At 36.6% G+C, this 23,209-nt stretch overlaps 1 long non-coding RNA gene across 2 annotated transcripts in view; it reads left to right on the top strand.

Annotated features, from left to right (window-relative positions):
- Positions 1–10,581, top strand: part of LOC131416266 (uncharacterized) — a 110,610-nt gene extending 100,029 nt beyond the window's left edge. For both annotated transcript variants that reach the window (XR_009222569.1, XR_009222570.1), the window contains exon 4: positions 10,501–10,581. This is a non-coding gene — a long non-coding RNA (uncharacterized LOC131416266). The remainder of the gene's footprint in view (positions 1–10,500) is intronic.
- The last annotated feature ends 12,628 nt before the right edge of the window (positions 10,582–23,209 follow it).

Raw genomic sequence — 23,209 nt, 5'->3', positions numbered from 1 at the left:
AGTCCATGTGAGACCTGGGCTGGGCTTGACTTCAGGAGAGATTCTCAGGGACCCTGGTTACAGTACTATTTACTAAAGAACAGCTTGCCATGGCAACAGATAAGGTTCGAGGGCCAGAGGGCCTGCCTTACCTTCTGCTACTCTGGTTGTTTAAGTAAAATAAAAATCAAAAATCAAAAAACTTTCATTTGTTGAAATGTCTCTTCTTTTTCCCATTGCATTGCAGTGGTACTATTAACATAAATCTGCTGACCATATATATGTACATCTGCTTCTGAATTTTCAATGTCATTCCTTAGGATTTTTACATCTATGTTTTTGAGTGAGATTGGTCTGTAATTTTCCTGTCTTATTATACCATTATCGTGTTTTGGTGTCAAGGATATGCTGCCTTCATAAAATAAGTTTCTATTCTCTGGAATAGAAGTGTAAGATTGTGTTATCTTTGTTAAATATTTGGAAGAATTTCTTGGTGAATTCATCTGAACCTGAAGTGTTGTTTTTTTTTTTTTGTGGGACTATGTAAATTATAAATTCAATTTATTTACTATATTTAGGAATATTCAAAATTTCTGCTTTGTCTTGTGTCAGTTTTGGTAAGTTGTGTTTTTCAAGAAATTTTCCCATTTCCTCTAAATTTTCAAATTTATTGCATAATTCATAATGTTCCCTCATAATTTATCTTATAATATATGTCAGATCTGTAGTGATGTATCCATTTTTCATTCCTCATTTTGATAATTTATGTTTTTCTTTTTTCTTAAACAGTCTTACAAGGCTGTTTTCTGGGAACTGCTTGAGCTGCCTCCACAAATTTTGATGTATCTTATTTTTATTATCATTTAGTTAAAAATATTTTCTTTTTATATTGCTTCTTCTTGGACCTATACGTTATTAAAAATTCATTGTTTATTTTCAAACTCTAGTTTACCATATGTATCTTTAATTTTTAGAGATTTTAAATTAGTGTATTTCTCACTTCCAGTAAAATCCTGGAATTATAGCACACTTTGTTCTACTTGCCACTTTACTCCATTTACCACTATTTTCTTTTGTGCTATAATTGTCATGTATTTTAATAAATTTTTTTTTTTTCCTGGGTATAGAATAATAGCTTGGTGATAATTTTCTTTTAGCACTTTGCAGATATCTTTCTGTTGCCTTCTGATCTGCATCATTTTTACTAAAAACACATTCATCAGTCTTGGTGCTGTTTCGTTAAAAGTAATGTGCCTTTTCCTTTGGCTGTTTTTAAGAATTTTCTTTGTTGGATGTGCCTAGGTGTGCTTTGCTTTGCATTTGAACTGCTTGGAGTTCATATGACTTTTTGAATCCATAGACTGATGATTTTCATCAGTTTTAGGAAATTGTCATCAGAGACTTCTTTAAATATTGCTTTTGGTCTCTTCTCTCATTCTCCTTCTGAGTCTCCAGTTATGCCCGTTTTAGGTCTTTTTACTTTGTTTCATATGTTTGTTATGCTCTCTTCCGTGCTTTTCATTCTGTTTTCTCTGTGTACTTTAATCTTAATATTTTTTTACTCATCTCTGTTCACTATTCCTATTCTCTGCTCTGTCTAATCTGCCAAATTCTTAGTTTTAGTTATTTTTCACTTCTAGAATTAAAATTTTATCCCTTTTAATGAAAATTCTCCATATTTTTCCTCTATTTTCTTGAACATATTAATCATAGATAATTTTAAGTCTTTTGTTAATAACTCCCCTATCTGGGTCACCAATGGATCTCCCAATTTTTAGTCACATGATTCTGTTTCTTGGCTCCTTGTTAATTTTTAAATGCATGCTAGACATTTGTATGCAACAATTGAGAAGCTCTAGATTATGTTATCGTCCTCTGGAGAGAATTTAATTTTCATCTAGAAGGCGGTTGAAATACAGGAAGACCACCTTGATTTAGTTAAGTCTCAATTTCAGTTTTGCTCTTATCGAAGAGTTTAGTTCTTCAGAGGCCTCCGCAAAAATCCTGGTGTATTTATCAGGACCTTTCTTTATAGACAGACCCTGAAACTCAAATTTGCTAAATTTTCTTTAGCGACAGACCCTGTGACTCAAATTTCTTTTTCCCCAGATGGCCCAAATCTCTACTTGCCTTTTAAACATCTCAGCAGCTTCTTTCTGAATGTTTCTTCAGCAACTTACCCTGTACAGCTATGGAGACAGTAAGTCACTTGACGTGGAAATTGCACATAGAATTTTGGGGTCACTACTGCGTGGTGACCTTTTCTTCAGAATCTTGGCCCCTCAAATCCTGGCTGTCTTGGTGTCCCTGAACTTCTATTCCAATCTAGTGACACAGCCACAAGTTCTAAACCACTGCTTTCTCTTTGAATTCTATGCCTTGAACTGTGAATTGGCAAATGCCCCAAAGGGACAAAGCAGCACACTAAGGTAGGACTCACCTCTATTTATTTCTTTCCCTTTAGGAGGTTGGCCCCTTAGGTCTTGGTTGCTTCTCAATGCCTTCAAGGAGCTTTATTTGTATTATTTTTGGTTTTTGTTTTGCTTTTGTTTTTGAAGTAGGTTAGTCTGGTACAGCTATTTCATGATAGCCCAAAAGAGCAACCTCCAGTTATTAGTTTTTTGATCCAGCATTTCTTCAACTTTTTATGATGGAAACCATTTTTTTTTTCTTGTCATTTAGTGAGCATTCCGCAGAAGATCTTTTAGAAAACACTACTCCAACCATGTCGGTCTATTCACCATTTCTCAAACACAAAAAAGTATTTCATACTTTTGTGTTATTGCATTTCTTTTTCCCCTTTCTAGAATGGCCTTGCCCATACTTCTTTTGCCTTCCGAAATCCTACCAAACTCGACTTCTTTCATTAGCGATTCTGTAATTCTCTGAAGTGGAATAAAATCATCCCAAATTCCATAAAATTTCTTGAAATATAAGAGCCTGTGGGCACTTTGACTTTTTGTGAAAGCAGTATGTTTTCTCTTTATGGACAATGGGAGTCATGTAAATGATCATTTTTTTTTTTTTGGCTACCAGGAATTTTACTTTAATATGCTTTAATAAATGCATAATATCATCTAGTTTGTGTTGTGTTTTTCTTAAGCTTTTACTTTGGCATTTTCTCTAATTTTTATTACATAATTATTTATTTTTATATATGTTCCTCTAAGCTTTTTCAAATGCTTTGTAAAACAGATTATAAAACCACATGCAATGTATACAACTTTATGGAATAGTAAACAACAGCAATAAAATGAACAGGTTTTTTCTCAAGACCATTTCAATTAATTATGTTGAGCCTCATTTTGAATCATTTATGACTTGTATTATTTTCCCCAACTAAATTGTAACTTTATTGATGGCATAATTATTCCCTTATCTAGCACATACATTTGGGGAATAAAACTTTGTTTTGATTAATTTTGTGATATAGATTTTCACAGTGGTCATGAGCAGGGCCTCTGAAGCCAGACTACTGGATTTGAATCTCACTTCTACCTCTTACTGCTTGAGATCTGGGGCAACTTGCTGAAACTTACTGAAACGCTCTTTGCCGTATTTTACTCATATTTAAAACATCATTTGTTTGCTGTAAGGATTAAATAAAGTAATACGTATAAAGCACTTAGAACGGTATCTGGCACATGGGAACTCTTCAATAAATATTACTTAGGCAATCTGGGAAATGTATCATGTCCTATTGTTATAGTCCAATGTTTGGAATGGTGAGTTCTGCAAAATTTTTCAAAGGTTTAAAAGCTGTGGAATGGCCCTGTAGTAATGTTCAAATTTGTCAGCATCCAGAGACATATAGACGTTACCATAAGAAGTGAATAAACATACAGTTGTATTAAAAATAAATTTGTCCTAAGCTTTGTGTTTTAGCTTCCTCATACTAGTAATACCACTTTCAGAAGAAGATATGGGATTAGAATATTACCTTGTTACTATACTATTCATCAATGACTTATTTTCCATTACCTTGAACAGTATTATAATCTACCAACGATAGGATTAGAAACTGCTGGGAGGGTAATGCTAATTTAACTATAAGTCGTAAGATATGATCTCTGCGTTATTGTTGGTTCTGATCACTGAGGTTGTTTTAAGAAATAATATTAGCACAATATTATGATCATGATTGGCCAGGGGAGCTTTCTTGAGCTTACCACTTTTGTATGAACTCCTGAGGGAAATTTGTTCCCAAAGAAGGCAAGGCAAAATAACTCTTTATTATCAACATAGTTATTGTAGGATTCTACTAGGCTTGACTGGAGGGTTCTGGAGGGGTCTGTTTTCTATACCAGCTGAGTCTAAAAAACATTGTAACAAAGCTAGCCAATGGGCCTTTCTTTGCTTATTTTCCTTTACTCTCAAAATTGAATTTTGGAACTTCTCATCCCAATGGAAAAAAGGACACACCTGCATCTACCATACGAATCAAAGGAATAATGAGTGAAAGCATTGACCACACGTCTAGGGTGTGGCTGCTCTAGGCTGCTGGCCTGGGGTCACCCTGAGCAGAGAGTAGACTTACCAGTGAGAGGGAGCATAAAGATTTGAAGGAAAGCGAGATGGCCAGGTCTTCAGAGTAGCTTGGGCTCATCCTGTCTTGACCACGTGTAAAGAAGAGTTTGGAAGCTGAAGCCAAAGAGATAGATGCTTGGGCCTTCTCACTGGCTTTATCAGCATTCTGGCTCCGCGGAGGGAAGAGCAAGAAGGGCAGAGAGAGTGAGATAGAAGATGTAGGGCTTGTTCTGCTGGTGAATGAGACCTGGGATTTGTCTTAGTCATCTAGAAGGAAAACAATCTAAAGAAAAGGCTGCCCTCAAAAGCGTGGAAACCTGGGGCTGGCCTGGTGGCAGAGTGGTTGGGTTCGCACTCTCTGCTTCGGTGGCCTGGGGTTTGCAGGTTCGGATCCCGGGTGTGGACCTATGCACCGCTTGTCAAGCCATGCTGTGGCAGGCGTCACGCGTATGAGGTGGAGGAGGATTGGCAACAGATGTTAGCTCAGGTCCAATCTTCCTCACCAAAAAAAAAAAAAAAAAAAAGTATGGGAACCTAACCTGGCAGCATCTCCACATACTAGTACAATGGTGAAAAAATTGTCCTGCATCTGACTGGTCCAGATTAGTGTTCAGGGGAGTGTCTTGTCCTAGATCTGGAATCTTCATTGTAAAGGAGTAGAAAGGGAGTGGCTAATGAAACCAATAGGTATATAACTTTACAATGTGCTTTGCATATAGTGGGGCCTTCTTACCAAAGCAGTCAAGGTCCAAAGTTGATTAGCTAATTGAAGAAAAGCAAGATATACTAAAAGTGATACTAAAACATTTTATTTTTCCCCACCCACACATTCACACTTGTGCACACCTGTTCATTGAGCAATCTTTTGTTCTACTGTCAAGTTTTCTCTATCAATATGCATCTATTGATTGGAGTTTAAGTTTCTTGAATAAATCGTTATGCATAGTCTGCAGTTTCTAATTGGTTTTCTTTGAAGTGGAGTGAGCTCTGAAATACATTTTTAGAGCAATATGAGTTCAGAATCTTTCTAAATATTTAATTTTTTCCTGAACTTTTAGTGTTGTTTTACCCACATTTAACTCAATGTGGGTATTCTATTAACTCAATAGAAATTATTATTTTTAAAATCAATTTTCCTTTATCATATATTTTCAAAACACTTAGATTTCATAGAAACAGTGTTTTTCATATTTATATTGCATTGTTTATAAATTTAAATTGCATAATTAGAATAAAGTAAAGTAGGTATAGGAACAAATACAGCAGAATCTTTATAAGCCTCAGTCCTCCTGGTAGAAGCAGAGATGTAGGGGGATACTTGAAATTAGCTTATTAATTCTGAGAATCCAAGGGCCCTTGGACATTTCAGAGTAAATGGGGGAATGTTGATTAACATGTAAGATGTACATCCTCAGAAGGAATACATGAGAGAAAGAATTTAATAATCTCTAACATTTTAGATGAGTCATTTGCAAATGGATATTGGTCATGAAACAATATTCAATTACTTTGCAGAATCCAGTGGCATTTTGTTTATACAGATTTCCTTGAAGCACTTTCTGCACACACACACACACACACACACACACACACACACATTTCTGTATCACTTCGACCTGGCAAAATCATCTCTGAGACTGGACCAATTTTGGCTCAAACCAGTTCTGATCAGCTCTTGGGAACTTGGGAATATTTTATTTTGATTTGAGTTCAAATAAATGGTGTTGAGATCATGGTCATCTAGTCTACTATAGGGGTATACTATAACAGAATGCAGCCAGGTATGAGAGCCTAGTCTGGGTAGCATCGTGATAAGAAAGACACGAGAGCAGGACATCACTCTTAGTGCTTGAATATGTACGTAGACTCGCCACCAGCTTTGAAGCTTGTTCCCGCTTTTTATAGTTGTGTGATTATATAGCAACTAGCTCTCTCTATGTTGTTTGCCTGTGATAGAAAAGATAAAAAAATTATGGGGTTTTTAGATGATTTTTAACGCAATCTGAAGTTAAAAACAGAACCTTTACGATACATGACACGATAGAAAGCTTTTCTCAATGAATGCTTTCAGAATAAGAATTTCCAACTGTCTCATATACTCACTTACTTACTAAGCAGGAGTATAAGAGTCTAAAGCTTGTGTGGGTGGTAACTTCCAGAGAATATGAATATATAAGATCATATGGAAGTAGAGATATTAAAGGCAGCTAAAACCTTTAGTCATTTTTTTTTTCAATTTTCAACTTAGCCCTTAGAATAATGGTACTGCAAAAGCAGTAGCAACAAATTTAGACATATCAGATAGAAAACAGAAAATAGAGTGTGTCAAATATTCCTAAATTTCTCTAAGAGAGTGTCCAAATCATTGTGATAAAACAAAGAGAGCGAGAGCGAGAGCGAGAGCTGTGTTTTGATAACTGAGAATTGACTGTGAAAGAGTAACTAGCAGCGTTCGTATGGGAAGTGAGTTACTTGGATTGCTTCTGTGAAGTATTAAATAGTGTCCACTTTAATTTTACTATATGTAATAGTTTGCAATCAAGTCATTCGTTTATTCACTAAGTAAATATGTGAGCACCTTCTATCTGTGATATCCCACTATCCCAGGCCATTTAAAATCTGATTAAACAGCTGAGAGGGAGAGGTAGGTAATGGCAGCAGGATGTGAACATGGTCTAAGCAAATATCACAGAAGGGAAGAAGTGCATTGGCACCAAATAGTCAATATTTCTTTTTAGCTTAATGCAACCTAGCATTACGGAGAAGGAGGAATGATGTTGAAAAAGTAATCCTTTTATCAGTGTGCCTTGGAGTTTAAGTATTTATTTTTCCACCAGGAATTGAAGAAAGCTAAATTTATATTTTATAGCTTACAACTTTTAGAAAGAGAAATTCTCCTTGAGCACAAGTAACCATGTCTTTTATTTTTTCTCTAGGGCTCGAGTTCTTTGTACTTACAGTTGGTTGACACGTGCCTGGCCTCTTAGAGTACGTGCCATATTCCTGTATGTAGTTTAGAAGTAACAGAAGCTAGCTGTGCATCAACTTACACAACTGGAGGAAAAACAATCAGTCATGACAGCAGTAATTAGAATTCATCAAATTATATTCATATTCTGTCCTATAACTTCTTTATCCTGATAGTCTCCAAAGCACATTAAGAGATAATTAGAGAAGAATGGTTCCATCCAAATGACTTTTAGTTATAAGTCATTGAACCACTAGATGCTGAACTATGTCACTTTCTCTGGTAGTTTGTAATGAAGATGTAACGCACACAAATATCGCATATGTATCTTCGTGCATTGAGGCTTATACTATATATTTCAATATGCGTGGGAATTTTCCACATTACCGTACCTCGTGTCCACTGGTTTTAAGCAAGAAAAAAATGCAGGAAAATAACAGTGCAAATAGTCTTTCCATCTTATTCTGGGAATTTTGAAGTATTTAGTTTTTACCAATTGCCAGATATAAGAGTAGAAGCTGAATTTTTTTTTCGCCTAGTAGATTTATTTAGAGTCAGCCCAGGAGCAACTTGTGACTTTTATTTTTTGGATGAGAAGTTCCCATGACTGTGAACTAAGTGAAGTGTGAAGGTCTTGGGTGCTGAAGCTAGGTGTCCAGATGCTGGGCTGGGTTTGGTTAATATTGCAGAGGAAATTCAAGTCAGTAAAGCAAATCAGTTGCACAATGTCAGGCTGAAAAGGGCTGCAGGAACCAAGGCACACTCATAAAAAGAATCAAGGAGGGTGATAATGTGATTCAGTTTTGATGATCAAGATAATAATCACAGGAGATGTTAGGAGAGCAGCACAAAACAGACACGTGATGAGGAAGGAGATGGCAGGCTGGGAAGATGGCTGGGATTCTTGAACAAGAAAATGAATCAAGAGGGGCCAGACCTTTGAAATGGCTGTCTACTTGAAATCTCACACAGAAAAACATGTTTGTGGGAACAGTCTGCTGCTTGTGAATACATTTGTCAGTGAACCAAAAATGCCCTGTGGGTGAAAGCATTTCCTCACCCATCAGCAATTGAGGATAGCAAAGTACATGTTTAAAAAGGAAATTAAGTTCAATAGCTTTTGGTATGTTTGAATGGGAACATACATCATTTTTGCAAAGCTTCAGTGATATTCTTTAAACTGACAGCAGGTCTGACCACATTTCCTTCAGTTTCCCATAATGAATGAACTTGTGAACTCCTTAGGCCCTGTCCGGCTTTAGACATTTCAATGGTGTTGGCTCCTTTCAAACTTTCAGCTTGGAGGACTTCTCATTACTTTTATTTGGTTTTATTATGAAATTTTTGATTATTTTATCCAGTTGCTCATTTTTGGGGAGAGCCATGGAAAAAGTTACCATTTAAACAGTTGGGCTTTTTGGGTTGAAGGATACCAATCTTCAAGCCACCCGGCATTGATTGTGGTAGGAGGGAGAGTGTTGGAATGACTACTGTAAGTCATACATGAGTTATAGGACCAAGAAGATGAACGGCTTGCAAGTCTGACTGTGAATAGCTCCAAAGTAAAATTAAAATTGTATTTATTGTCAAAAGAGGGATTGTGTCTCTTGGACGCTTTCGAATGTGCTTTTTACCTTCATTGTGACAATTTGTAAGCTAATATCCATAAAGAACACATTAGTTTCCAAGAAATTGTTTACTTCTCTATGGGCTAGCTCTTGGCTATCTAAGCAAACCAAGAATGGCTTTCTGTTCCTTTCATTTCACACCTATGTTCTATATGATAATTTAATGAGTAGATGTATAGTCATTTCAAAAAATTACCAAAAATATTTCAGATCACTATTTACTATGTGTAGAAGTTATTTTTTATTGTACAATTTCAAAATATACATTTATATAGACTTTGATAATTTTCAGCATTTTTTGATATGTACTTTTATCATATGTTATGCAATTTCACCACATAAATAATTATGCATTAGGAAGTTGTTAAAAACAAGACATCATATAAACACCTACTATATGCTTAGGCCTTTACATGGACTATCTTACTTAATATCTACAGAAACCTGAAGAAGTAGACATTATTATTTTTACCTCATAAACGACTACATGACATTAGGTGATTTGTCCAATGTTTTCGATCCAGTAAGTTTTTAGTAAGTTTTTGAATGAGGATGTGAACAAAGTCCTCTCTTTTCTCAATGTCTATAAATAAAGATTAAAATAAATAACTCATAATCTCACCACCCAAAGGTAAACACTGGCAGCATTTTCTCATATAGTCTATCAGATTTTTTCTACTAAAACACATCCGCCACCCCAGTCTCCATCCCTCACAGTTAGGGTCTCTGTTAGCAACAGAATTATTCTCAGTTGGTTCTGCTGAAGAGACCTCAATGAAGGGATGATTTATAAGTGTGGGTAGGGCTTTGGGAGCCAACAAGGGAGGTTGAGCCACTTGGAAGCCAACACTGGTGGCTTATTACCTCCCTAGCCTGAGGGGGTTCAGGGAAAAATAATGTTATTGGAGCCCAGTGAAAGCTGGTGTCCTGGAAGAGGGGCTTCAGCCAGCTGCTGTAGTCCAGAAGGGATGCAACCTCTACCACAAGTGCAGGGTGATAAGGGAAAAAGAAATAACCTCGCCTCCATCTCTTACTTCTCTCCTTCCATTCTAGTCTTCTGTTGGTGCTTCTTGTTGGCAGAACCCAACTGGAATCCAGCCTTGAAGGGAGCCCAGGTGATGCAATCCGTAGGGGTTAGCCTCTCGGGGCACAGAGTGAGGGTTGGGAAATGTGGGGTAGTGCAAACAGGAAAGCCAGTGCAAGATCTAACTATGCAGAGTCATTTTCCATTTTATTCAAATTAACATTTAAAAAATGGCTGTATAGCGGTTTGCCATGTGGAGATGCCATAATCTTTACAATGGAATATTTAGTTCATTCGCAAATTTTTTACTAACAATGCTATAATGATCATTCCTGTAGGTACATTTTCACACATATCTTTTTTCATTTCCTTAGGATACACTCCTGGAAGAGGAATCGGAGTTTGAAGGTCTGCACGTTTTGAGACGCAATGTAGTGCAATATAATGTGGTTAGTAAGTGCATGGACTCTTGAAGACTGACTGCCTGTGTTCAAATCCCCGCTCTGCCATTTACCAGCTGTGTGACCTTGGACAGGTTAATTAATCTCTCTGAGACTCAGTGTTTTCATCTTTAAAATGGAGCTAATAATAATCCCTATTTCACAGGGATATTTTTAGGATTAATTAGGCAATAATGCAGAACTATTAAGCTATTATGACTTATAATAAGCACATTTTAGTATTAGCTATTATTGTTAAGGCTTTTAACACATCTTGACAAACTGTTCTCTCAAAAGTTTGTGCTAGTTTACATTCCCTTAAGCGGTATGTAGGGGGCCCATTTCCTCATTCCTTCATCATTTCTCTTAATCTGTGCCATTTTAATAGATCAGACATGGTATCTCATTACCATTTTAATCGTCAGTCGAGATTTAATTTGGAGATAAATTTATTTCCTTTGATATAGAAGTAACTTCAAAATCATGTAATTCTTCAGGGTCATTATGAACATCAATCATCATGGTACTATAGCTGTACAAGAGTGATGGTTAATACAGAGTTCTGGTTTAGAATTTTGGCTGCCGTGTCTAATAGCTTAGTAACTATGTAAATAAGGTACACTAATGAATATTCATGAAATATTTATCCTGGCTAAATAAATGCACCACCAAAGGGGTTCAATGAATACAAAGATTTTCCATAATGAAATGCTGGAGATATAACAGATGTACAATTCCAGTGTGGGATGGGCCCACTACTGTTTCCAAACAGCCATCACACGGCTCATGAAATCATCCTTGCACCTGCTCATGTGGTGTGCATCTGTGCTTTGTTGGCAGTGCCCCTGGCATCGATGTAGGAGATGGAACTAAACGTGATTGCTTTATATCTGTAGCTGTTAGTGCATGGTAAGATACTTCTGCTGGTAATGTTATTTACAGCTTCCTCTTTAGTGGCCTCACATCTCCTCTCTCAGATTACTTATTTGAATGCGTCACTATCACCATGAGGCAGGCTAAGCCATTCATCTACTCTTAAAAACAATCTGCCGGAAACTGGACGTAGAGATTCTGGTCTAAGGTTTAATGATGAAATTTCAATTACTTTGCTTTCAACGTTAAGGGAGTAGGTACTTCAGGTCTGACTCAGCTCTGACATGCAAGCATGTGGTGAGGTGGTGACAATGGAGAAGAATGGTGTTTTCCTCTTGCTGGCAATTTAGTAATAAAGTTGCTGACGCACCGAGGTTACCTGATTAGGTCCATGTTAATTTGTGTGGTTGTGTCATGGGGTGTCTGAGGAAAAGGAAGCCTATGGTGCACATTTTCATAGAAAAGAGATTAGACACTTCTTTTATGGTTAGTTCTTCTTGTGTTGTCTTTAAAAAAATCTTTGCCTAGCCCAAGATCATAAAGATAGTCTCCTTTTCTCCTAGAAGTTTATAGTTTCAGCATCAGTATTTAGGTTTATGGTCTATCTCAAATTAACTATTTGTGTATTGGATGAGGTAGGGTCGGGGTCATTTTCTTCTACATATTTATGTGGTTATTTCAGCTTCATTTGTTGAAAAACTTTTTTTCCCCCTTGATTGTCTTGGTGCCTATTGAAAACCAATTGAATATATATGTCTGGGTATATTTCTTAAATTTCTATTCTTTTCCATTGATCTATTTGCCCATCAAAGTGGTTTTCAAAATATGGTCCATAGATCCATGGGGGTCCCTGAGATCCTTTCAGAGGGTCTGTGAAGCCAAAACTATTTTCATAATAATACTGAGATATTATTTGCTTTTTTCACTGAATTGCTATCTGCACTGATGGTGTAAAAGCAATTGTGGGTAAAACTGCTGATACCTTAGTATGAATCATGGCAGTGGTGCCAAACTGTACTCATCGTCATTGTATTCCTCACTGCCACGCACTTAAGAAGTCCGTAATGAAGCAAGAAAAACTAATAATTTTATTAAACCTGACTCCTGAGTATGCGTCTTTTAAATTTTCTATTTGATGAAATGGGAAGTTTGCATAAAACACTTCAATTACATACCGAAATTCTGATGGTTGTCTAGAACAAGGATTGACAATTTTTTTCTGTAAAGGGCAAGATAGTAATGTTTTCAGCTTTGCACACCAAATCCTGCAACTACTCAACCCTGCCACCATAGCGTGAAAGCAGTCGTAGACAATATGTAAACCAAAGAGTGTGGCTGTGTTCCAATAAGACGTTATTTACTAAAATGGTTGTAAAGCTGGATTTGGCCTCTCCTGGTCATAATTTGTGGACTTCTGGTCTAGGAGAAAAGCGCTTGTGCAGTTTGCTTTCCAAGTTAAACTAAATGCTGTTTTTTCTTCCTTGAAACACCATCATTACTTGAAAGAATGACTGACAAACTAGGATTATTCAAATTTGAATATTTGGCAGATAGTTTCTCAAAAATGAAGAAAGTGAGCCTCTCATTCTGAGGAGATAGACTGACCATCTCTACGAGAAAATTTTGCAAAATATGTATCTGACACCATAATCTTGATCACTTCCCAGTACTTGAAGACTTTATTGATAAGATTGATGGTGAAATTAATGAAGATGGTTTTTTGATATCTTGTAATAATGTGTGTCACCATTAGGAAGATATGCTGAACTTGATGAATCAATATTTTCCAAATGACCTATACATGATATTATACAAGCATGCACGGGTAAAAGATCCAGTCAAAGTGCGAGATAGACCAATGCAGCGTGAAAACTTCATTGATATGTTTTCAGGTTCTACATTGCAACTAACCTTTAAAAAGCTACCACTTGTTGATTTTTGATGTAGTTTCGAAAGAGAATATATGTAATAATCTGAAAAGTCTGTGAAAATATTCTTCACTTTTTCAATACACATCAATGTGTTGCCTGATTTTCTTCACCTCCTTCAACCCAAGCAACATAGCAAAGGATTAAATACAGAACCAGATATGAGAAAAGCTGTCTTTTATTGTCAGATATTAAAGACATTTTTTAAATTGTAAAACAGTGTTAATTTTCTCACTGATTTTTCTTTGTTTTGGAGAATAGTTACTTTACATAAAAATATTTAACTTTTGTTAACATGTGATTAGTTTATTGTTATTTTTCAATGACTTAAAAATAAACTTAGAAAACTTTTCAGTTTTAATTTCTAATTATGGTAAGTATAACCCATATTAACAAAAGCTCACTGGGATCCACAGTAATTTGCAAGAGTGTATAGGAGTCCTAAGACCAAAATTCTTCAGAATTGCTGGTCTGTCTTTACATCAATACCCCACTGGCTTAATAATTGTAGCTCCAGAATAAGTCTTAAAGTCAGGTAGAGAGTTCTTAAATGTTATTATATTTTCAAGAAGTTTTGGCCATATTAGTGCCTTTAAATTTTCAAATAAATCTTCCAATTAGTTTATCAATATCTTTTTTTTTTTTGAGGAAGATTGGCCCTGAGCTAACATGTTTTTCTTTTTTCTCCCCCAAGTCCCAGTACATTGTTGTATATCCTAGTTGTAGTTTCCTCTAGTTCTTCCATGTGGGATGCCACCTCAGCGTGGCTTGATGAGTGGTGTGTAGGTCCGTGCCTGGGATCTGAACTGGTGAACTCTGGGCTGCTGAAGCGGAACATGCGAATCCAACCACTACGCCACCAGGCCAGCCCCCTCAATATCTTTTTATTTTACTTATTTTTCCAGCTTTATTGAGGTATAATTGATGTATAGAATTGTAATATAGTTAAAGTATAAAATGTGAAGAGTTGATATAGTATATATTATGAAATGGAGTTAATTAACACATCCATTACCCCACATAGTTACCTTTTTTTTTTTGCTGAGAATACTTAAGTTCTACTGTCTCAGCAAATTTCAATATATAGTATTATTAACTAGAGTCACCATGTAATACATTAGATCCTCAGACTTTATTCATCTTATAACTGAAAGTTTGTGCCCTTTTATCACCTCTCCCTATTTCCCCCACCCCCCAGCCCCTGGAAACCACCATTCTACTCTGTTTCTATGAATTTGACTTTTTTTTAGATTCTACATATAAGTGATACTCTGCAGTATTTGTCTTTCTCTGTCTGGCTTATTTCATTTAGCATACTGCCCTTCAGGTTCATCCCCACTGTCTCAAATGACAGGATTTCCCTTTTCTTTTTTTTAAGGCTGAATAATATTCCATTGTACGTATATGCCACATTTTCTTTTTCCTTCTGTCAAAGGGCTTGTAGGATTTTTCTATACCTTGGCTATTGTGAATACTGCTGCAGTGAACATGGGAGTACATGTATTATTCAAGATAATGATTTCATTTTCTTTGGATATATACCCAGAAGTGGGATTGTTAGATCATATGGTAGTTCTATTTTTAATTTCTTGAGGAACCTCCATACCGTTTTCCACGGGTGACTGTACCAGTTTACATTCCCACCAATAGTGTACCAGGGCTCTCTTTTATCCATATCCTCACCAACATTTATCTCGTGTCTTTTTGATAATAAACATCCTAACACATGTGAAGTGATATCTCATTGTGTTTTGTTTTTTTTTTTTTGTGAGGAAGATCAGCCCTGAGCTAACATCCATGCTAATCCTCCTCTTTTTGCTGAGGAAGACCGGCTCTGAGCTAACATCTATTGCCAATCCTCCTCCTTTTTTTTTTTGGCCCCCAAAGTCCCAGTAGGTAGTTGTATGTCATAGTTGCATGTCCTGCTAGGTGCTGTATGTGGGATGCGGCCTCAGCATGGCCGGACAAATGGTGTGTCGGTGCGCGCCCGGGATCTGAACCGGGGCCGCCAGTAGCAGAGCATGCGCACTTAACTGCTAAGCGACAGGGCCAGCCCTCTCATTATGGTTTTGATTTGCATTTCCCTGATGATTAGTGATGTTGAGCACCTTTTCATGAGTCTGTTGGCCATTTGTATGTCTTCTTTGGAAAAATGTCTGTTCAGGCCCTTTGCTCATTTTTTAATCGGGTTATTTGTTTTTTGTTATTGAGTTGTACGAGTTCCTTGTATAGTTTGGATATTAACCCCTTAGTGGACATGTGGTTTGCAAATATTTTTTTCCCATTCCGTGGCTGCCTGTTCATTTTATTGATGGTTTTATTTGCTGTGCAGAAGCTTTTTAGTTTAATGTAGTCCCACTTGTTTATTTTTGCATTTGTTGTCTTTGCTGTTCATGTCAAATCCGAAAAATCATTGCCAAAACCAATGTCAAGGATCTTATCCTCTATGTCTTCTTCTGTGAATTTTATGGTTTCAGTTCTCATGTTTATTTCTTTAATCCAATTTGAGTAGATTCTTGTGTATGGTGAAAGATATGGGTCTAGTTTCATTCTTTTGCATGTGGATATCCAGTTTCCCAGCAACATTTATTGAAGAGACTATCCTTTCCCCATATATATTCTTGGTGCCTTTGCAAAAGATTAATTGGCCATATATGTGTGGGCTTTTTTCTGGGCTCTCTGTTCTGTCCCATTGATCTATGTATCTGGTACCATGCTGTTTTGATTACTACAGCTTTGTAATATAGTTTGAAATTAGGAATTGTGATGTTTCAACTTTGTTCTTCTTGCTCAAGATTTCTTTGGCTATTTGGGGTCTTTTGTGGTTCCATACAAATTTTAGGATCATTTTTTTCTATTTCTGTGAAAAATATCATTGCAATTTTGATAGGGATTGCATTGAATCTATAGATCACTCTGGATAGTATGAGCATTTTAACAAGATTAAATTCTTCTAATCCATGAGCATGGAATGTCTTTCCATTTATTTGTGTCTTCAATTCTTTCATCAATGTTTTATGGTTTCTAGTGTACAGATGTTTCACCTCTTTGGTTAAATTTATTCCTAAGTATTTTATTGTTTTTGATACTATTGTACGTGGAATTATTTTTTTAATTTCTCTTTCTGATATTTTGTTTATGTAAATGTAACTGATTTTTCCCAAATATTTACTAATTTTTTTCCAGGTGAAAGGCACTCTACTTAGGCATGTATGGTTACATGTATGGGCACATGTTTTTTACACCATTTTAGGTGGAAGTATTGAGGGAAAGGTAAATGCAAAATATTGAATATTTTTGGAGTTGACTTTCGTGTTCTTACTCTTTGAGTCTATGTGGGTAAGTAAAAACCAGGCCTAGGTCAGGCTCAACTATTAGATGAAGATAAATTTTTTTTGTGTAAAATATCTGGTCTAATGTCCTGCCACTTTGGTCATTTTCAAGTGGTGGTTTTCTCCCTATTTTATAAGAATAATCTTTCCCTAAAGAAAATGTTTGTATGTCAAGTGGTAAAGAACAATTGGTTAGTTATAGAATTTTTAAATTTTATTTTAAGAACAATGAACTCTCTCACAGTAATGAGTATACTTGAATAAATATTTTATTCACTATAATCGTGCTCTCTAGCTTTGATAGTGTTCATTTTTCTCAGAATATAAAATAAGATAAAATTTCTAGAAATTGATCATAGAGATGAGCAGAGAGTAGCATCTGTTAATAGGAGATAGGCTAAATAACTTTGATTGGAATCCTATATGAGCATTAACAGTTATGGTGTATATGTAGATTCAATGATATAGAAATACCTTTAAACCATATTACTGAATAAAAATGTGGGTTATACACAGTAGGACTGTATGATATCATCTATGTGAAAAAAGTGTATTAATATACATATACACATATAGAAAAATGACTAAAATAATGTTTACCAAAATATTAATAATGTCCGGGTAGTAGGATTTAAGGTTTTCTTTTTAAACATAATTCTTTATACTTTTATATGTTCTTGGGATTTTCAAGGTTAGCTGTCATATTTATAATCCTCATTCTGTAGAAAAAATAAACTTGCCAGTTTTGTATAGTTATATTATTTGTTTTACAGTTATTCATATGCTGAACATATCACTTTTAGTGTTACATAATTCATATTATTTTATTCTTTATACTCATTTCAGTTCAACAAACATTTATTTGTGCACCTGCTAAATGGTATAGTGGAACATGTATATGCATTGATTATTTTCTTCTGAGTTAAAAATTCAAAATCCACCACTTAAAAGCTGTGTGATGCTAGACAAATTACATATCTTTTCGGCCTGTTCCCTCATCTGTAAAATGTATTTCAGTAAAATCTACTTTACAGGATTATTGTTATTATCAGAGATACTTTTAGAAAGTTGCAAGCACAGTACCTAGTGCTTATAGGCCACTTCATAAATAGTATTATTTTTACTGCTATTCTAGTGTCATGCATGCCATCAGCTGCCCAGCACAATAATATGCTAAGCAACAGGGTTTCAAAGATAAACACTCTCTGACTCCTGCCCTCTGTCCTCGGGAATTCATCATCTAAGTGGGGAGATAGAAACATAAGCAAAGCAGGTCTTATGTCATATGATTTGCAGTGTGCTTGTGAGAAAAGGGATGCAAATAAAACATGTGGGCAAAATGAAGGGGATTTCAGGCAGAGGGACCAAGCAGCCTAAGGTTTTTTTTACAGGTTTATGCTACCTCCATCTCTCTCTCTCTGTCATCTCTCTTAGATTCTTAGATTAAATGGAGTGAACTTGGTAGGAAATATTTTGAGTTTTTATAACATACTAATTGTATTCTTCTGTGTACTAAGTAAAAATTTCAAATTTGTAGATTATCAACTTTTTCCCATTACAGGGAGCCTGGGAATTTTGCATTTTGTGAAAAATTGGATTAAATAGCTTCTAAGTTCCCCTCCAACTTTAACAATTAGTTATTTTTACATTTGTTAATAATACTTGTTTATATCTTTATTATGCATATAAGTAAGCTATGATATTCAAACAAGTGATACTTTTACACAAGGAAATGGTACTAGTACAGAGCACCAACCTCCCCCTGCTGTTGTGAGTGCAATGCAGACTTTTGTCAGATGCTCTATTTTGAGTAGCCTTGGTAACCACTCTTAAGGGATCCATTGCAGTGAAGTTCAGGAGCTCATTTAAGAAGATAATTTTCCTTTCTGGCCTCTTTTTTTGAATTACAAGCTGAATGTGCCTTGTTTTCCCAACCTAATGTGACCTTTTTCTGCCTTGTCATTTTTTATCTTGATTCAGGAAGAGTTAATAATCAGAGAAGGAATTGAAGAAGGATTTTTGCTGTGTCAGTATACTTTTGGAGTTGACTTGATGAGCTCCAATCTAAAGCAGCACTTGGCTTCATACTAAACCACAGGGCAGCTTCTTCAAAAAAGCTGTTATATGGGCTAGAAATTGTTGAGAGACTGAACCTGGTATTGGAAAGATTCAGAATCACAAAGCTTCTATTTGAATTGGTGTCTCCTGGGTGATGCTTTGTCTCTTTGGTCTTGCTTTTGTTCTTATTACATTTTTCTTAAGACACTTTGTATCCTATAATAGTAAGGTGGCCTTTACTTAGACTGTGTGAGGAGAAATTTGGTTATTTTTACCGAAGCAAGGACGTGGTTAACTTCTCTCTCTGCTACCATAATTATTAATTTTGGCTTATTTTTACTATAGGCTCACTCTGGTCTCTATATAACACAGCTAAATGGAGAAGAATGTCTTTTACAAGTAGGTTTTAAAACGTGTTAAGTTATGGAATAAAGCAAAATTGGTGATGGTTGGGAAAAGGGAAAAATTTTCCATTTGGAAAATCTAACTAGATCAGCAACAAAATTCTCATTTGATAAAAAGAAGAGAGAGAAAATAGCTAAAAGAGAAAATGAGCCAAAACAGGAACCTTAGAATTAACAACCTTGAAACATACCTTCTTGCAAGTTTTTAAATAATGAATAACTTTCACCATCTTATCTTCCACTGTTTCATTTTTAGGAAATGTGGCAATAGAAAACACAGAGCAGGAAAGACTAAGTAGCTCATGAAAGAATGCTGTTTCCAGCCAAGTGTTGTGAGACTCAGGGAGTTCAGGTGGATTGGATTACATTCAGATGTTTAATTGAAAGAGTAGACTCTTATTCTAACATCATCCTCCAAATGATGAGATTCAGTTGTTGCTTCTAATAGTCAAGGAAAAGAAATACATAATTGGAGAGGAGGAAGAGAAAGAAAAAATAAAGACTTCCAGAAGGAAATAAGTCTTAGATGTGTCTTTTTACTTAGGCATTGCTGGCCAGTGGAGGAGAGGGGAAGGGGTTAAGTAACCATGCGCTCCATCAAACACCCCAGGTGGAGATGATAAACATCTGTCTTACTTTACCTACTTGAAACGGTGTCTTGTTGAAACAAAAATATTGATTACATTAATGCAATTCTGTTGTATTTTGGCCAAAGAGGTGATTTCCTTACAAGACGCAAAAGAAAGTGGTTTTGCTTTTAATTGGCATACTCTCCTGGCCACTTATATATGTGTCCCCTCCTCTGCAAGTTCTGCCTGAGATTATAATTGATTACTCCATAAGACACTCAGGAAAATATTCTCATCCTGTATGTATCCGATGTTGATTCTGATTGCCTTACTTTGATGAACCTAGTAGTAGTGATTGGTCATTTTAAGTTGTTGACATAATGACATAGTTTTACTCCATGGGAGAAACGAAATTAAAAAAGCAAAATAGCTTTTCAAGTGAACTTGAATCTGCATTTCAGGTTTATACAACATAGTGTCCTGGGTGCTTGTTAAAAATACAAAGAGCCGATCTCCAGGCTAGTTTCACTCAATTAGACATCCTCAGGGTGGCCTCAGCCTCTGCCTTCTCCCTACGTGCCCAGGTGAAGGAACTGATCAGGCTCCGCGCAGCCGGAAATGGTTAAGGGCTCGTCGATAACATCTCAATTGATTAGTTTCCTTCAACCTAATTTGCAGCCATCTTAGTCAAGCCTTCATATTTCTTGTCTTTTCCACCTGCTTTCCCCCTTTGCCACCTGAAGAAGTCTCTGCTTCTCAGTCATCTAGGCAACTGTGATAAGAAAGAGGACACTACTTCATGGACTTGCTTCTGCCAGAGAAGAGCTTCCTCGTCTGTGTTATTGTGAGTGTGTCTTATAAAACCTACCGTGCTTCTCAAGTCAGTGGGAGCAGCGTCCAGGTGAATTGTGAGGATGAGATGGTGACAGCGCAAAAAGCTCCTCAGCTGACTCTCTTTCTCCAGCAATAATGTAACAAATGAGATCTTCACATTTTAACCACGATCCCAGGGAGGAAATTCTTACTGGTAGCTGTTGCCAGACTAGAAGTCACTTGTGCCAGAGCATTTTATAGTCCTCCTTGGCTCTCTGACCACTCTTGAGAGGGAGCCAGCATTTTACTCTATTTTGACGTTGACTATAATGGTTGTTTCCTCACCAATAAGTATAACATTGTATAGTAATCTTTTTGGTTGCCGGCAGATATCTTTGGCTCTTGTAATGCTACTGAAGTATTGGTCTAGGTCCTTTACGATAAAAAGTATAAATTAAATATGCAACTTGCCCATAAGGTGTTTATAGGCTAATAAGAAATAAATCACACATTAGTAACTAAAACTGAATGGAGAAGGTCATTCACTGCAGTAAGCAGAGAACAAGCTGACTGCATAGGGAGTTTGGGGGAGGAATAAAGTAGACTTCTAACTAGCAGCAAGGGATTGTGGGTGGCATGGTGGAGGAGGTGATTTGCGGATCCCACCTTGAAAGACATCTAGATGAGGACCTCTGGAGATGAGCTTGTTGGCAGACAGAACAAAATGGCAAAGGCACAGAAGCGCGAAAGTATGGGAGCCTTTATAGGGGGCCAGTGAATAGTTCAGGTTGGTTACTGGAGTGTGGGGTCAGATTAAAGAGAACCTTGATGGTCGGTTAGGGCATTCGGACTTGCCCTTTGGTTAAGAGAGAGGCAGTAAAAGTGTTTAAACTGGGAATGATGTTCTTTAGTAAGATTATTCTGGCAGCGGGAGGTAAAACCGACCAAGACAGGAAGAGACTAGAAAGAGCAAAGACTTATTAAGGGTAAAGATTGTCCAACTTTAGTCTTGCTTTAAAATTAAACTCACCTGGTATGTCTCTAAGATGTTTAAAATTCATGGAGCAGTCAAGGCATTAATTTTCTTGTGGAAAATTCCATTAACAACAGAGAATCTGACAAGGAAACATTATTAATGATAAAGTATTTGAATTTGAAGGCTATATCCACATGATGTTTCTGCAACTACTACTTTATTTTTCTATGACACATTTAATTTTTAAAAATATTTTTATTCTTACTATGGTACCGCATCCTCACTTTATTAACAGCATGTAGCTGTGGGAGATCAAAATTTGGCCACCCTGAAATATATCTCTTTACCTTGATTATTTTCTCTGATGGACATTTGACCTCCCCCACTAACTGCCTAAAGGAATTTAACTCTGGGTATGGACAGACTGGCAGGGTTCTCGATAAGCCCATTCTTTTCAAAGTTCTGTTTACCAAATATTTATATTTGTAAAGGTCTCTCCCTCTGTGTAGTGGGAAGAGGGGGGGATGACCTTATCTGTGAAAACTCTTATCAGGATGGAAGGAGAGGACTTAAATCTACATACTCTTGATTACTGTGATTTCTGTCTCTCCAGCCACATTCTCTATAGGTGGCCCTGTAAAGAATTTTCTGACAAACATTTACATTTCCCTCTCCATGTCAACTGCCTTCTTCCCCTCTGAAATCCCAAACCACTAACCCCCCAACATCCTCCTTTGTCTTTAGCTGAAGATGGCATTTAAGATGAAAATCTCTGCCATTGTGTTGAGAAACTCAGTTTCCCTGGTTTCTCCCATGTATACATGTTATTAAACTTGGTATTATTTTCTCCTGCTAACCTGTCTTTTTAATTATTTGGCCAGCCAGAAGAACCTGAAGGGAAAGGGTGGAGGGGGATTCTCTCTCTTCCCCAACGTAGCTAAGATAATAATAGCTTTCCGTAATAAGTTAGCTGACCCTAGACAGGGTACCAAAGGTACACAGAGAATTAGTGTCTTCCCTGGAAGCATCACTCAAATCTTGTAGCTCTTAGCCATTCTCTCTTCTCATCGTCTTCCCTTCGTCTGTCCTATTCAGGTGAGTACAAGCTGCTGGCTTACATTGGGAGTGGTCATTAGTTCATGTATAAATCCTGTTTCTATTCATTTAGGGAAGAGGTTTTTCCTTGTTTATACCACCACAAGTTCTACATCTTATTTCAAGAAATCAGACTCTTCCACTATCTTAAAATGGTAAAAGACAGTCTCAGAAGGAATGAAGGCATAGTTTCGTTATCTTTGGGAATAGAAGTGTACCTAAAATCCCAATTGAAAAACAGATCAGGGGCCGGCCCGGTGGCGCAAGCGGTTGAGTGCGCGCGCTCCGCTGCGGCGGCCCGGGGTTCGCTGGTTCGGATCCCGGGCGCGCACCGACCCACTGCTTGGTAGGCCATGCTGTGGCGGCATCCCATATAGAGTGGAGGAAGATGGGCACCGATGTTAGCCCAGGGCCGTCTTCCTCAGCGAAAAAAGAGGAGGATTGGCGGATGTTAGCTCAGGGCTGATCTCCTCACAAAAAAAAAAAAAAAAAAAAAAAAAACAGATCAGTCATTTTATGAAAAGTGACTGTTCTGTTCCTGTGTTTTCCTCCATCTGTAAGCTCTGTGGGTTTAAACATGCCTCAAACAGGGTTT

The sequence above is a fragment of the Diceros bicornis genome, chromosome 17, assembly GCF_020826845.1.
Source record: "Diceros bicornis minor isolate mBicDic1 chromosome 17, mDicBic1.mat.cur, whole genome shotgun sequence".
Taxonomy (NCBI): domain Eukaryota; kingdom Metazoa; phylum Chordata; class Mammalia; order Perissodactyla; family Rhinocerotidae; genus Diceros; species Diceros bicornis.
The sequence above is the reverse complement of the archived record's forward strand: the minus strand, read 5'-3'. Positions and strand labels throughout refer to the sequence as shown.